The following is a 13126-nucleotide window of genomic DNA, read 5'->3' as shown; positions in this document are numbered from 1 at the left end:
TGAAAAAAAGAAATAACTGCGAAGATACCTCATATTCATGGAGTGGAAGAAAAACCATTGCTAAAATGACCATCTTACCTACAGAAATTTCAAGATTAAATCTTGACCATAACCTCAATGTCTTCAAAGCAATAGAACGAATGATTATAAAATTTATATAGAAACCAGAATAGCTACAGCAATATTAAATAAAAAGGAGAAAAAAAGGAGGTGACACTTTCCAAGGTCAAATTATGCTACCAACCGATTATAATGAAACCAGCCTTTTATGAAATAAAAACAGACACAAAAGTCAATGTGTCTGATGAATGGAACAGAACTGAGAGTCCTGAGAGAAACCCTTACATATATGGATAGTTAATTATGACAAGGAGATAAGATAATATAGTTGAGACAAACAGAGCTAGGAACACCGGGCCGTTAAATGTGAAAGAATGAAACTAGACCATTATTTGACACCACTCACAAAAATCAATTAAAGAGGAATTAAACATTTTGGATATGAGTCAAAGTAAAAACATAAAGACATTTAAGCAATACAATCAGGACACTGATCTCAGAGATATCACTGGGGACTCCACTACAAAGGCAAAAGAAAAAAAGCAAAACTAAACAAACTGCACTTTATCATACAAAAACTTTTTGTTCAAAGAAACACTTTTTCTTTTGTAATGACTAGGTGTAATATAAGTTATCTCGACAAAATCCAAAATGAAGAATTGGAACAAATTTACAACAAACACAAATCTCATCAAAAAGTTGGCAGAGGATCTGAACAGACACTTCTCCATAGAAAAGATACAGATGACCACCAGTGATGAGAAGACAGTCATGTTATTATTAGGCAAAAGCAAATAAAAGCAACAATGAGGGCATCTCCTTCTACCTGTAAAACTGATATTCAAAAGTTAAGAAACATTTAGTGATACCATTTCCGGGTATTTATCTGAAATATACAAATACATGAGTTTGAAGATTTTATATATATATATGTATATATATATACACACACATTTTACACATATGTATAGATAAGATTTTATCAAACTCATATACAAACACACACATATGCATCCTCTTTTTTGGGTAAGGGCTGTGCACACCCAGAAATGCTTCTGGCTCTGCGCTCAGGAATTGCTCCTGCTGCCCTTGGGGAACCATATGGGATTAAACCTGGGTCAGTCATGTGCAAGGCAAGACAATACCATATCTCTCTGGCCTGATACACTCATTTTTTACTTCAGCATTATTTATGGTAGTCAAGAATTGTAAAAAGCCTAATGTCTACAGACTGATGAATGGATAAAGATGTGCCATCTGGGGGCCGGAGTGATAGTACAGCGGGTAGGGCATCTGCCTTGCATGTGGCCGACCTGGGTTCAATCCCCAGTATCCCATATGGCTCCCCAGCAGTGCCAGGAATGCGTGAGTGCAGAGCCAGGCGTAACCCCTGAGCATTGCTGGGCGTGACCCAAAAAGCAAACAAGCAAACAAACAAAGATGTGCCATCTTTTATCATGGACTATTCTACTCAGCTACAAAGAAAGACGAAATCCTGCCATTTGCAATAATATAGATGTAGCTAGAGGATATAATGCCAAGTGAAGTAAGCCTGTAGAAGAAAGATAAATACCATAGCACCTCACACGTAGTATACAGAGAAAAAAGATCAACTAAAGAAACTTCTGGACCAATTATTGATTACCAGAAGGGAGAGGAGAGACTGGAGTAAATTAGGACAAACACAACACATGTTAGTCTCAATGATACATACCTGAACCTATGTAATGTTATGTAACACTATGATGTCCATTAAAAATTACAGGGAAAAAAGAATTTTACGTACTTTTTTATGTTGAATATCTGAATATTAAAGGTAGTATAAGCAGAAGAATTATTCTTAGTTCATTTACTCATATATTTCCATCAACTTTTGTGAATCTACCTTTAGATTCACAAAAATAACATATCACCAGATTGTATCTGAACTGAAAATTTTTCAATATATGTATATACTTTTAATTTTTCAAAAACTGTTACTGTATTATATGACTGATAAATACAAAGCTGTTGATGTCATTAATGGTGTGGTATTTTAATACTAATGTTTATAATTAAGAAAATGTTGATTTGATGTCAGTTATATTTTTCTTACAAATGTGTCTTCAGATAGCTTTAGAAAATATATTATAGCATTATCTTACTGTAATCATTTTTAATAGTACACAGTTTAATTTTTTAAATCTGGCTGCTACTAAAATATTACAAAATATTTCAATTACAAAGCTAAGGACTCATAAAATAAAAAATTCATTCATACTATATATATACACATATGTACTCTGTAGCAAAGATACTTACAGCTCCTTACTTTCACAGTGTAACCTGTCAGCTTCCCACAGATCCCTCTAACTGTGGCCTGGTGACACCAAGTGGTCAGAAGGGGAAGCACTGTCACTGTCACTGTCCTCCCATTGTTCATCGATTTGCTCGAGTGGGCCCAGTAACGTCTCCATTTTTTTTCTTTTTGAGACTTGTTGTTACTGTATTTGGCATATTGAATACGTCATGGGTAGCTTGCCAGGCTTTGCCGTGCGGGCGAGATACTCTCGGTAGCTTGCTGGGCTCTCCAAGAGGGGCAGAGGAATCGAACCCGGCTCAGCCAGGCTGGCTGCGCGCAAGGCAAACACACTACCCGCTGTGCTATCCCTCCAGCCCAGAAGGGGAAGCAACATCACATATTTGATAGCCACCACTTAGGAATAATCCTAGTCACATTCTAAAAATACTTCGTGTTGGGCCAGAGCGATAGTATAGCGGATAGGGTGTTTGCCTTGCATTTGGCCGACCTGGGTTCAATTCCCGGCATCCCATATGGTCCTACAAGCACCACCAGGGGTAATTCCTGAGCCCAGAGCCAGGAGTAACCCCTGAGCATCGCTGGGTGTGACCCAAAAACCAAAAGAAAAAAAACAAAAGTTAACCAAAAAAACAAAACCCCTCCGTGTTACTCAATACTTTAACTCTCTCTCTCTCTCTCTCTCTCTCTCTCTCTCTCTCTCTCTCTGGGTCGCACCCCGAGATACTCAGGGGTTACTCCTGGCTCTGCACTCAGGAATCACTCCTGGCAGTGCTTGGAGGACCATATGGGATGCTGGGAAACAAACCCGGGTTGGCCACGTGCAAGGCAAATGCCCTACCCACTGTGCTACTGCTCCAGCCCCAACACTTTAACTCTTATCTTTGCCTTGCTCTGGCAAGAGCTAAGAAAAGAATGATGGTTAATTCTGCTTGTTTTTAACATTTAATTAGAAGTTAATGTGAGAAACAGGAGATAAGTAAAACTTTTACTAGAGGAGATCACAGTAGAGCTGGAAAAATAATAGTGATGAACAAAATGCATCACAGATTTTGTAAATGAAAATATGAACTATAGTCTATTTAAAGTGTCTGGGGAAAATGTTTGGTTCCAATTTATCAAGATATATCAAACCATATTCTGATTAGAATAAGAATATGAGAATAAGAAGCATAAAATGAGACTGTCCTAGAAAAATAGGGGCATATGGCTCCACACTGTTAAGTGATGATTATAATCTCATCAACGGCCGTGATCCAGAGACTCAGAAATAAAGCTCCTGGAAGACAGCAACATCCAGACGCGGCGCCAGGCTGTCTTAACCTGGACAACTCAGAGTGAGGTGGATTCCAGCAGCCGAAAACCTCCAGAATCCAACCACCATCATGCTCACGGTTGCTCCTACAGACTCAGAAGTGTCTCACCCATGAGGGAATCTGCAGAAAAATCCAGGTATGCGGGACCCGTGACAGCAATCTCCAAGCTCGCTTGGAGGGGGAATGCCCTTCCCACATCTCCCAAATTTACTAGTAGCTTGGCAGTCACACCCACAGACTACCCCTGGTGCCATATAATTTCATCAACGGCCACGATCCAGAGACTCAGAAATAAAGCTCCCAGAAGAGAGTAACATAGGCCTCACCCATGAGTGAATCTGCTGTATAATCATATTCTAAATTTTAGAATTCCTGGAGCAACCCCTCATACTCTACACCACTGATGTACCAAGAGTAGCACACAACACATGATTGAGTTTAGCAAACATGTTTGTAATCTCTTATACATGGGATTAATGGCTCTAGGATGAAATACAACACTCTTCACACACTTTCCTCTAAAAAAACTTTATTAGACTATTTTTAGCAGATAAACAAGCAATAAAAAATTGTTTTGTGGGCTGGTGCGATAGCACAGCAGGTAGGGCGTTTGTCTTGCACGCAGCCAACATGGCCGACCCAAGTTTGATTCCCAGGATCCCATATGGTCCCCCGAGCACTGCCAGGAGTAATTCCTGAGTGCATGAGCCAGGAGTAACCCCTGAGCATTGCTGGGTGTGACCCAAAAAGCAAAAACAAAAAATTGTTTTGTTCTGCTTTGGGGGACACGATTTGAGATTTGGGGTGGAAACATTAGAAATATGGTGGTGGGAAGGTGCAATGGTGGTGGGACTGGTGTTTGAATATTAAATGTAATGAATTACTGTGAACAACTTTATAAAAATAAAGTAAAATTTATAAAAAAAGATGGTCATAAAAATTCGAGAGCATTTATAAAAACATGGGCAATGAACATAGGTCTTAAGTTTAGGACTTCAACAAGTGGGTAACCTGGGAAAATAATAAAGCAGGTATTATAAACCATGGTGTCTAAAATAAATTAAAAAGTTTTTTTTTTAATGACGAAGCAACTTACAGAAAAAAAAGTGAAAAGATCAAGATCATTATTCAGCTCATATCTCCAGACCTTAATTTTTCTGCAAGTTTACTCTTCTTTTTAAAGGCTGGATAAAGGAGACTTAAAGTTTAGGAGTCTAATGTGATTAAGAATTTAGTATGAATGAGATATCATCTCATACCACAGAGACTGGCACACACCAAAAAGAACAAGAACAACCAGTGCTGGCGCAGATGTGGGGAGAAACATCTCTTTCATTGTTTGTGGGAATGCGTCTGGTTGAGCCTTTTTGGAAAACAATAGGGGCATTCCTTCAAAAACTAGAAACTGAGCTTCCATATGACCCAGCAATACCACTATTGGGACCATATCCCGAGAGTGGGAAAAAGCACAGCAAAAATGACATCTGCACCCATATGTTCATTGCAGCATATTCACAATAGCCAGAATCTGGAAATAACATGAGTGACAGAGAACAGACGACTGGTGAAAGAAACTTTGGTACATCTACACAATAGAATACTACGCAGCTATTAGGAAAGATGAAGTCATGAAATTTACTTATAAGTGGATGGTCATGGAGAGTATCATGCTTTGTGAAATGAGTCAGAAAGAGAGGGTCAGACAAAATGACTGCACTCATTTGTGGAATATAAAATATCATAATATGAGACTAACACCCAAGGACAGTAGAGACACAGGCCAGAAATATTGCTCCATGGTTGGAAGCCTGGCTCAAGGCAGCTGGAACAGAGAAAGGATCACTAAGTCAATGATGGTTGGCGGGATCGCTTGGGTTGGGAGATAAAAGGTAAAGGCCCTCCCGTTGATCGTCGATTTGCTCGAGCGGGCCCAGTAACGTCTCCATTGGAGACTTTGTTGTTACTGTGTCTGGCATATCGAATACTCTCGGTAGCTTGCCGGGCTCTCCGAGAGGGGCGGAGGAATCGAACTCGGGTCGGCCATGTTGGCCGCGTGTAAGGCGAACGCCCTACCCGCTGTGCTATCGCTCGTTGGGAGATGTGTGCCGAAAATAGATAAATGACCAAACATGATGGCCTTCCATTATCTGTATTGAACCCCGTAATAACTATAAGTAGAGAGAGAGTAAGAGGGAAATTGTCTGCCACAGAGGTAGGGGGAGGGGTAGGATGATGGGGGGAGGGATACTTGAGGACATTGGTGGAGGAAAATGTACACTGGTGGAGGGATGGGTGTTTGATCATTTTTGACTGAAACTCAGACATGAAAGTTTTGTTAAGTGTAGTTCACCATGATTCAATTTAAAAAAAAAGAAAAAGAATCCATGATAACACAATCTAATGCTTCCATATTTATAATGCTTCCTGATGGATTTATTATGAAAATTGTAAAGTTTTAAACAAATGCCAAAGCAATAGCCAAGATCTGGAAACAATCCAAGTGCCCAACAAAAGGTTAAGTGGACAATATAATGTGATATACAAACACAATGGAATACTACTTAGTTGTGAGAAAATATAAAATCCTGGAGTTTTCTGCATCTTGGATAGAACAGGAGGGTATCAAGCTAAGCGAATTGAGTGAGAAATAAAGAATACAAGACAATCTGGCAGATATGTGAAGTATAGGAAACAAAGCAAGAGGATAACAACTTCCAGTGAAAACAGATCCTAAGATATTGCCAACAGAACAAGTGAACTCTGGGTGCAAATTGGGTGCAGTGGATTGGGAGGAAGGATTGGGGCAGCGGTGGAGTGTTACCAACATTCTGATGGTGGGAGTAGAGTAGCAGCACTGCAAATATAAAACAGTAATATGGCAACTGTTATTATTTCAGCTTGCTTCAATAAAAATAGCTTATAAAAATAAGCGGAGGAGCGATAGCACAGCGGTAGGGCGTTTGCCTTGCACGCAGCCAACATGGCCGACCCGAGTTTGATTCCTCCGCCCCTCTCGGAGAGCCCCACAAGCTACCGAGAGTATCTCGCCCGCACGGCAGGGCCTGGCAAGCTCCCCATGACGTATTCGATATGCCAGACACAGTAACAACAAAGTCTCCAATGGAGATGTTACTGGGCCCGCTTGAGCAAATCGATGAACAACGGGAGGGCCTTTACCTCTTTACCTTTATAAAAAATAAAAAAGAATAGTAAAAAAAATAAAAATAGAAAAAAAAGAATTAGTATGACTCAGTATGATTAAAAATTAAGTACAGAGAGTAATGCAATGGACCTGGATTCAATTTCCAGCAACATATATAGACCCCCAAATCCTGCTAGGAACAACCCCTGAGCACAAATGTCAGGAGGAAGCCTGAGCAAAGCTGGGTGTGGCCCCCAAACAAACAAAAAATAAGGGCACTTTCACTTATCTACGTACATGTTATTGAAATTTCTATGAGATCTGCTAAGCATCTGGATGTATCAATGATAAATGAATGTAGAAAAAGTTTGAAGAATGAGGATTAAAATTTACCCCTGGCACTAAACTGAATTGTAGAGGTGGATCTTGACTTAGTTGAAGTTTACATGCACCTGTTTCTAAACAAGCAGTTATTTATGGTGCTCCTGTTTAGAAAGCTGCAGAGACTGTGGTTGTTAATATACATAAATGCAGGAGGTTGTGAACACCACTATTTTTAGTACAGTTTAATGTGAACACAGATGAATCATTCTTTGTTTTGCTAGTAGGAAACAAGTGCTTGGAATTTACTGCAGCACATTAGGTTAACTATGTCTCAATAACTGCACACCCACATGCTGACATCACATAGGCAATGATATGGATCAATGACGCAAATCCTGTCAGGATCAAACATTAAGGCCACAAGGGTTGGAAAAAAATGCCCACATGACAGGATAAACCAATCATCCAATATGCAGACTGTTAAATCAGTACTGCTGATGTTGAAAGGGGTTATGCACAATGTTCTTTTTACATAATAGCTAAACTTTAGAATTTTAATTATACATTTCCCATATAACAGATGCTATATTTATCTTTAAGTTTCCTCAGAGTTTCTGTGGTTTAATGTCCAGAGCATTAAAAACACATCTTAAACAACCACATAAATTATGCAGAAAATCATCTTTTGTAGCCAGGTCTGTTACAAAAACTGTTTGCAGAATATGGAACCATTTATTAAGTACTTTATATAACATATTGTTACATGACATATAAGATTTATATTTGTTGTAGTACTATATCCTGGTCTTAAATTTCATTGCTTTCTTAATCTTCTCAGTACTGTTAGGGAATCACTATCCCAAAGTAGATAAAGGACTAAACTCAGTTTCTCTGTTTTGTTTGACCTGCACAAAATAACCGTGTGCAGTAGCTGACTCATGAAATACTCTGAATCAGAACCTGGGACCTCATTAGTAGTTATCAAAGTTTGTGGTATTTCCTAATTTGAAAGGTAATATAGCATCTCAATATAGTTCAGTTTACATATTTTGTATGAATAAGGTTCAACAATCAAATGTTTAAGAGTCACTTATATCTTATTTTCTATAACTTGTCTGTTCCTTGCCCTTGATTGGATTTTCAAAGGCTCTTCCTTTGTACATATAGGAAATTAGCTCTTCATGAGTCGAAAGTATTTTGATTTTATTGTCTACTGCCTTTCTTGATGTTTCCTTCACTACAGTGAGGGGAGGTCTCTTTCTCTCCCTCTCTCTCTCTCTCTCTCTCTTTCTCTCTTTCTCACACACACACACACACACACACACACACACACACACACACACACACACCACCTACCTCACTGTCACTGTCTTCCCGTTGTTCATTGATTTGCTTGAGCGGGCCCAGTAACGTCTCCATTGTGACAACTGTTACTGCGTTTGGCATATCGAATACGTCATGGGTAGCTTGCCGGGCTCTCCGAGAGGGGTGGAGGTATCAAACCTGGGTCGGCCATGTTGGCCGCTTGCAAGGCAAACGCCCTATCTGCTGTGCTCCCGCTCTAGCCCACCCCACCTTGCTAGTATCTAAAAATATATAGAGAGGAAAAGATATTTGCACAGGAAGGAACTACCTGTTTTTGCATGCTCCATGGGAAAATCTGCACCAAAACCTAAGATTAATCACAGAAATGTATCCCAACCCTAACGAGGGAGAGAAAGAGTTCTTCCACACCATTAAGAGACAGGGAGATGCTCTTGCCAAGCAACAAACTCCTCTCTAGAGCAGCAAGTTGCAATAGAGAAGAGACGTTCAAGGTACAAAATTTGGCTCTGAGAAACAAGGGAGGAATCACATCAAACACCTAGTTCCCAACTCTACAATTCTAACCCTACGACAGAATAGGAGGCAGAAACTAAACAGGGGTCTGTAACTAACTGGAGTTATCTTGGTGACCTCTCACCACCTGGCTAGCGAATACCATATCAGATTCCCATAGTCACCATAACAACAGCCACTGACAGACATCTACCTTTCTTGACCTGAGGCCCAGTAACCCTACTATATTGGATCCAGCTTCCATAGTAACAGATCTGGAGTGCAGATTGCAGAGGGAGTTCTTTCTACCCATCCCTAGCTAATAGTGGAGCTAACCGGGGCTGAGAAATAACTTGCTGAAGCCTAGTGGACAAACAAGCAGGCACATTTGACTACTGGTGAGCGGACCATACCCCTATAGTCAGAAAGTGTTCTGTGGACTTTCCCAAAGCATTGTCAGCCAGCAAGGGGTGGGGGGGGGGTACGACCTGCTATGTTCCTGTTTTGCACAGGAAGGCATGCTCTGTGACTAAAGCCCCAACCTGTTCTTTTTTTTTTTTTTTTTTTTTTGCTTCTTGGGTCACACCCGGCAATGCACAGGGGTTACTCCTGGCTCTGTGCTCAGGAATTATCCCTGCCATTGCTCAGGGGACCATATGGGATGCTGGGAATCGAACTTGGGTCAGCCGCGTGCAAGGCAAACGCCCTACCCGCTGTGCTATCGCTCCAGCCCCCCCCCCCAACCTGTTCTTAAGCCCAACTCCCACACATACTCCCCAACAATGTCCAAGGTCTGTGTGATCACTGATGGGCAGCCAAGTGGCTGTCCAGGATGATTCTCAAAGCTCTAGTAAACCTGAAAACCCAGGTTACCCCACCAGGTTTACCTGAACTCTGAATAGCTGCTCTTGAACAAGCTCAAGCTTTATGCTTTGTTTTGACATGGATGTAGAGAAAAGAGACCCCTCATACTGGTGGGAATGTCAACTGCTGCAATCTTTTTTCAAAACAATCTGGACATTTCTCAAAAACTAAGAACTGAATTTTCATCTGACCCAGCAATCTCACTTCTGGGTATCTATCTCAAGGGTACAAAAACTGTTCAGAGTCTTTATGCTCCTATGGTCACTGCAACACTATTCGCAATAGCCCACACCTGGAAACAACCCAAGTGTCCAAGAACAGATGACCAGATAAACTAAAAATACATACACATACAGATCATATATATTATTGTGATCTTATATACATATAACATGCACATATATATGCACAATGGAATATTACTTAGCCATAAGAAAAGATGGAATCATGAAATATGCTTCTATATGGATGGAAATAAAGGGGATTATGTTGAGTGAAGTGTCAGCCAGGAGGAAAGAGACAGACACAGAATCTCTCTCATACATGAAATATAATGAATTTAGTAGGGAATAACAAATGACCCAAAGCAACAGAATCTATAAACTGGTCTACAAAATGGAGCTCACTATAGCAGGAAGATCTGGATGGGGCAGAAGAGGGTGTAGAGGTGGAGAGGTTGCTGAGGTAGGATCTAGTGAGGGAGGATTTGGTGAGGGAAATGGATACACTGGTTGGGGTGAGGTAATGGAACGTTATATGCAGGAAACTCTACTACTGTTGACATTGTAAAATTGTAAAGTACAGTGGTGAATAAAAAATTTTAAAACTTAACATACATCCTCACAGTCAGAAAAACTGTTGAGACTCAGCTCAACTAATAATTAGCTCTTTTAAGACTTAAATATGATGAATGCAACACACAGCACAGTGCTGGTTGACAAGGAATACATAATTACATTATTAGTTGCACACTCTACATCAAATAAAGGAGGAAACTCAGTAACTATATGCTAAGTTAGAGATGTGTGCTAGACCAAAAGTTCCAAACTCATTTGGCTTACTATCTCCTTTTCAGAAAAAAAAGTCATTCAGCATCCCCCTAGAAATTTAACTAACAAACAAAAAGCACCAACCACAACTGTACCTCAGGCTACTACCACCACCACCTCCTCACAGATCACCTCAGGACCCTTCCCTTTCCCCATGAGGTGGTATCACCCACATAAGGAAACACCCAGCACGACAATGAATTCAAAGGAAATAAAACCCTTTTGTTTTCGCTTTTTGGGTCACACCCAGCAATGCACAGGGGTTACTCCTATCTCTGCACTCGGGAATTACTCCTGGCAGTGCTCAGGGGACCAATAAGGGATGCTGGGAATCGAACCTGGGTTGGCTGCATGCAAGGCAAACATCCTACCCCCTGTGCTATTGCTCTAGCCCCGATAAAAGAACTTTAAAAAAGAAATCCTGGTGGGCCAAAAAGAGCCTCAAAAAGTGTAATCAGCATTGGCTCTAAAGACTGAAAATATACAGAAAACTTTTTGTATGTGTTATTGCATGTGAACGTGAATCCTGTGATTTATCTAAAAAAGCAATGTAACGAATTATAAAGAGATTCTTTGCGAAACATATTTAGAAACTAGGAATGTATGTGTGTGTGTATATATATATATATATATATATATATATTTTTTTTTTTTTTGCTCACACCCAGCGACTGCTCAGGGGTTTACTCCTGGTTCTGCACTCAGGAATTACAGGAATTAGTCCTGGCAGTGCTTCGGGGATCATAAGGAATGCCAAGGACCAAACCCATGTTAGCTGCGTGCATGACAAATGCTGTACTGTTATTGCTCTGGTCAGAAACTAGGGTCTTTAAAAAACCCTAGAGTATCTGCAAGGGAAGATTTCTGGAAGTAAAGGTAAAAAGAAAGATTGAAGTCAAGGATATAGTGCCCAGAAAATTAGGTTAAGGGTTCTTGCTAAATGAAGTGGAAGGCAGCTAGGTTGGTTTGTTTTTAGCCTGGTAATGAAAAAAAGTGGTATTTTAGGAAGGCCAGCCTGCAGTAGCATAAGTAAACATGGAAAAGTGACATAAATTTCTTTATGAATATACTTGGGTTCTAATCAATGTGGGATTAATGTTCTGAGGAAATGGACATAAAGCTACTTAGTCGTAATGTATGTTGAAATGCATTTTATGTCAAATATTAGTAAAATCTAGTTAGAAAGCATAGCTTTCTCTGAAGTATGTTTTTGGAAATTTTCTCGGTTTCTTGTTCAACTTAAGTACAGCCTGTTTCACCCAAAAAAGTACACTGTGTGAGAACCAATGGGAAGTAGCCTGAACCGTGGAAACCATGCCTATAGATTCATGGCATGCTATGTGTTAAAAAAAAATTAAAACAGCCAGGTTCTCTGATCAATGTCTCAGTAGGTTAAAAAAAAAGTGTTGGCTAGGGAATGTTCTCACCTGCAGGTATTACAGTTCTCTTTAAAATTCATGTAGTTCTTGCAAAATTCAGATTCCTGCTATTATAGAACTCCATTTCCTTGCTGACTAGTCTAGGAGTTCTAAATTCTAAAGGCCAACAACATTCCTTGCTAAGTGAAACTCTTCCAGAAGGAAATTTTAAGGATCATTTGATTAGGTGAAATTTACCTCAGACCCTATCTCTTAAATGTAAATGTCAACTACATCATTTACTATAGCTCATCATGAGTAAAATTAATCACAATCATGGTCCTAGAAATTAAATATGGTGTGTACAACAGGGGGCAACGATTTTTGAGGAGTAAGTTAGGATCTGGCTACTTAAACTCCAGCTAAATCTAGCCATAATACAGAGAGAGAGAGAGAGAGAGAGAGAGAGAGAGAGAGAGAGAGAGAGAGAACCAAACACAAAATCCAAGCTCCCAAATCAACACCACCCCTCCCCCCCCAAAAAACGTTTTTAGTACTTTAGTACAAAGGAAAGTATTAATGGATGGATACATATAAATGTATAAATTTTAAATATTTTCTTGTGCAGTCTTGTGGCCCTGTTTAAATTCACATATTTAACACCATAAATCACATACTTGAACACCATTTCTTTCAAACTTTTTTCATCTTCTAAAATTGAAACTATACCCATTAAGCATAGTAATTCTCCAATTACTCTCTGGCTTAGCAATCACCATTCTACTTCCTACCTCTATGAATTCTAAGTGAAACTGTTAAGATTATTTTTCCTTTTGTGACTGGCTTATTCTATTTATCTGCTACATACTTTTGAAGTTAAATTTTAATATATTCTA

The 13126-nt window shown here is 39.7% G+C and overlaps 1 protein-coding gene across 1 annotated transcript in view; it reads right to left on the bottom strand.

Moving 5' to 3' along the window:
- FNDC3A (fibronectin type III domain containing 3A) overlaps nt 1–13126 on the bottom strand; it is a 129302-nt gene that overhangs the window by 74504 nt on the left and 41672 nt on the right. The gene's annotated exons all lie outside the window — the stretch shown is intronic.

The sequence above is a fragment of the Sorex fumeus genome, unplaced genomic scaffold (assembly GCF_029834395.1).
Source record: "Sorex fumeus unplaced genomic scaffold, SorFum_2.1 ptg000095l, whole genome shotgun sequence".
Classification (NCBI taxonomy): domain Eukaryota; kingdom Metazoa; phylum Chordata; class Mammalia; order Eulipotyphla; family Soricidae; genus Sorex; species Sorex fumeus.
Note: the sequence above shows the minus strand (reverse complement) of the source record. Positions and strands in the feature narration are given on the sequence as shown.